The 4,442-nt window shown below is 42.8% G+C and overlaps 1 pseudogene; it reads left to right on the top strand.

Moving 5' to 3' along the window:
• Positions 1 to 2,341: 2,341 nt before the first annotated feature.
• On the top strand, positions 2,342 to 4,204 carry LOC116465002 (pantothenate kinase 3-like; annotated as a pseudogene).
• Positions 4,205 to 4,442: the final 238 nt, after the last annotated feature.

Raw genomic sequence — 4,442 nt, 5'->3', positions numbered from 1 at the left:
TGATTGATAGAACAACTAAACAGAAAATCAGCAAGAATGTTGAAGAACTAGGCCGGGTGTGGTGGCTCATGCCTGTAATCCCAGGACTTTGGGAGTCTGGGGCAGGGGAATCATGAGGTCAGGAGACCAAGATCAACCTGGCTAACATGGTGAAACCCAGTCTCTACTAAAAAATACAAAAAAATTAGCCAGGCGTGGTGGCGGGTGCCTATAGTCCCAGCTACTCAGGAGGCTGAGGCAGGAGAATGGTGTGAAACCAGGAGGCAGAGCTTGCAGTGAGCCGAGATCGCAGCACTGCATTCCAGCCTGGGCAACAGAGTGGGACTCCATCTCAAAAAAAAGAAAAAAAAAAAAAGAATGTTGAAAACTCAAACTGAAAATCATCTTCAGCCACCAGAATTCAGTTAACATTTATAAAACAGTCCACACAAGAAGAGCAGAACACACATGTCAAATCCACACAGATTATAGATCAAAGTAAAACATATCCTGGGCCATAAAACAAACCTCAACAAATTTAAAAGAATTAACCAATATGGTATGTTCCCTGACCACAATGAAATTAAACTAAAAATCGGTCACAAAAAGACGACAGAAAAATATCCAAATGCTTGGAAAATGAACAACACACTACTAAACAGTTCATAAGACAAAGAGAAAGCCTTAGTAGACATCAAAAAATAAGTTAACCTGAATAAAACTGAAAATACAATATATTAAAAATTCCAAGACATCCTAAAGGAGTGCTGAGAGAGAAATATACAGCACTAAGTACACACATTAGAAAAGAAAAAAGTCCCAAATCAGTCCTCTAAAGTTTTACTTGAAGAAACCAGGTGGGAAAAAGAGCAAAATAACCCAAAGCAAATCGAAGAAAGGAAATAATAAAAAAATAAAAGCGGAAATCAATGAAATGGAACACAGGCACACACACAAAAATAGAAAAACAAACAAAAATCTAGTTCCTTTCAAGGATCAATAAAAGAAGAACTCTAGCAAGATAGAAATTTTCAGCAGAGAGATGACACAGTTTACCAACATCAGGAATAAAAAGAGGATATCACTGTAGACTCAGATGACATCAAAAGCATAATGGAGGCTGGGCACGGTGGCCCACACCTGTAATCCCAGCACTTTGGGAGGCTGAGGTGGGCGGATCATTTGAGGCCAGGAGTTCCAGACCAGCCATGGCCAACATGGCAAAACTCCGTCTCTATTAAAAAGTCGGCCGGGCGCGGTGGCTCACGCTTGTAATCCCAGCACTTTGGGAGGCCGAGGCGGGTGGATCCCGAGGTCAGGAGATCGAGAGAACGGTGAAACCCCGTCTCTACTAAAAATACAAAAAAATTAGCCGGGTGTGGTGGCGGGTGCCTGTAGTCCCAGCTACTCGGAGAGGCTGAGGCAGGAGAATGGCGTGAACCCGGGAGGTGGAGTGAGCCGAGATTATGCCATTGCACTCCAGCCTGGGCCACAGAGCAAGACTCCGTCTCAAAAAAAAAAAAAAAAAAAAAAGCCAAAAATTAACCAACCATGGTGGCCCATGCTTGTAATCTCAGCTACTTGGAAGGGTGAAGCATGAGAATAACTTAAACCCGGGAGACAGAGGTTGCAGTGAGCAGAGATGGCACCACTGCACTCCAGCCTCGGCGAAGAATGACACCCTGTCTCACCAAACACAAACAAAAAAACAAACAAAAACCTCTGTGGGGGGAGGGGAGGAGACCTCTTAGAACTAAAAATGTAATACAGCAAGGTCACAGGATAAAAGTCTACAGAAATAAATTATATCTTTAAATAACGGCAGTGAACATGTGGATAGTGAAATTTAAAATGTAATACCCTGTATTTCCTAATAGCTAGGAGAGAAAATTTGGAATATTCCCAATGCAAAGAAATGAGAACTATCTGAGGCGATGGATTTGCTAATTCCCCATATTTAATTATTATACATTGTACGTATCAAAACACTTCTCTGTGCCTCACAAATATGTGCAATTATTATGTGTCAAGTAAACATAATTTAAAAAATACATTTTTTAGGGTGGCGGTGGCGGCTCCCGGGACCGGAGCCTTTTGTTTGGAGTGGCTGCGTGTTTGTGTGTGGGTGGGGGCCGGAGCTTGGGAAGCTCGGCCTTCCCAAGCTTGCTCCGTCCCAGCCACCCCTTGCAGGGGTGGGGAACCGCCCTGTGGGCCGGGCATCCCCTCAGGGGCTGTCGCCCCGCTCAGCCTGAGGGGAGGAACCCGCCGGGCCTCACCTAGCGGCCCAGCCACCTCCAGAGTTGCAGCCTCTGCTCTCAGTGCTCCGGACCCGAGGCCGTCCCTTGACCCTCGGGCCGAGGCCATGAAGATCAAAGATGCCAAGAAACCCTCTCCCATGGTTTGGCATGGACATTGGGGGAACTCTAGTAAAACTCTCGTACTTTGAACCTATTGCTATCACAGCAGAGGAAGACAAAGAAGAAGTTGAGAGTTTAAAAAGTATTCGAAAATATTTGATTTCTAATGTAGCATATGGATCCACCGGCATTAGGGATGTACACCTTGAACTGAAAGATTTAACACTTTTTGGCCAAAGAGGGAACTTGCACTTTATCAGGTTTCCAACCCAGGAACTGCCTACTTTTATCCAAATGGGAAGAGAAAAACTTCTCAACATTGCAAACAGTGCTATGTGCTACAGGAGGTGGTGCCTACAAGTTTGAAAAAGATTTTCGCACAATTGGAAACCTTCACCTGCACAAACTGGATGAATTTGATTACCTTGTAAGGGGCTTGCTGTATACAGACTATTGGTTTCAAAGGACATGCGGAGTGTTATTGTTTGGCTAATGCCACAGAACCTCAGCAATGTCAAAAGATGCCTTTTAACCTGGATGATCCCTACCCACTGCCTGTAGTGAACATTGGCTCAGGAGTCAGTATTTTAGCAGTCCATTCCAAAGACATCTATAAACGAATGACTGGGACAAGCCTTGGAGAGGGTACCTTTCTGGGTTTATGCAGTTTATTGACTGGCTGTGAAAGTTTTGAAGAGGCTCTTGAAATGGCATTCCAAAGGTGACAGCACACAAGCTGACAAGCTGGCTCATGATATTTCTGGAAGAGATCATGAAAGATTTGGTTTGCCAGGTTGGGCTGTAGCATCTAGTTTTAGGAATATGATTTATAAGGAGAAGCGAGAATCTGTTAGTAAAGAAGATCTGGCAAGAGCTACTTTAGTTACTATCACCAATAACTTCGGTTCTGTGGCACGAATGTGTGCTGTTAATGAGAAAATAAACAGAGTTGTCTTTGTTGGAAACGTTTTATGTGTCAATACCCTGTCAATGAAACTTTTGGCATATGCACCGGATTTTTGGTCAAAAGGTCAACTGAAAGCCTTGTTTCTAGAACATGAGGGATACTTTGGAGCAGTTAGTGCACTTCTTGGGCTGCCAAATTTCAGCTAAAGCACCAGGTCTCTCTCTCAGCTAATAAATGTCATCCAAGAGGAACTGAAACCAGAGGCATTATTACTGCATTGTTTGTCACTGGCAACCAAAGGATAAAAAAGTAGCATAAGCTGCTGAATGTTGCCATATTAAGGGAGAGAATTTAGTAACGTAAAAAAAAGAATAATTTTAAAAAGACAGTAACTGTATAATCTCTGACAAAAAGGAAATACTTAGACATAAATCTAACAAAATCTGAATAATGCTGAAAAAGACACAATGCAATGTAAGGCGGGCGTGGTGCCTCCAGCCTGTAATCCCAGCACTTTGGGAGGCCGAGGCAGGTGGATCACCTGAGGTCAGGAGTTCAAGACCAGCCTGGTCAACATGGTGAAACCCCATCTCTACAGAAATACAAAACTTAGCCAGGTATGATGGCAGATGCCTGTAATCTCAACTATTCAGGAGGCAGAGGTGGGAGAATTGCTTGAACCCGGGAAGCAGAAATTGCAGTGAGCCGAACTGCACCATTGCACTCCAGCCTGGGTGATAAAGCAAGACTCCGTTAAAAAAAAAGAAACTCACACGATGTAATGTACACAATGCTGAAGAAATAAGTTTAAAAAAAACCAAAAATACAAAAAAAACTAAATAAATGGAGAGATGTACAGTGTTAAGAGTTTGCAAAACTCAACATGGTAAAGATGGCAGTTCTCCTCAAATTGACATATAGGTTCAATGAAATTCTTATCAAAATCCGAGCAAGATTTTTATTCTAAAATTTATGTAGAAAGTTAAAGGAATTAGAACAGATAAAATAATCATTAAGAATAAAAATATAAGGGGAAGAAACAGTCAACTTGACTTCAAGACTATTGTATTACATTGTTGTATGCTTGTATCATTGTATAAGAAAGGCAGGAAGCAAGTCCGGGCCCCCTGGCTCATGCCTGTAGCCTCAACAACACTTTGGAAGACTGAGGCGGGAGGATTGCTTGAGCCCAGGAGTTG

Source organism: Hylobates moloch, unplaced genomic scaffold (assembly GCF_009828535.3).
Source record: "Hylobates moloch isolate HMO894 unplaced genomic scaffold, HMol_V3 SCAFFOLD_2569, whole genome shotgun sequence".
Taxonomy (NCBI): Eukaryota; Metazoa; Chordata; class Mammalia; order Primates; family Hylobatidae; genus Hylobates; species Hylobates moloch.
The sequence above is the reverse complement of the archived record's forward strand: the minus strand, read 5'-3'. Positions and strand labels throughout refer to the sequence as shown.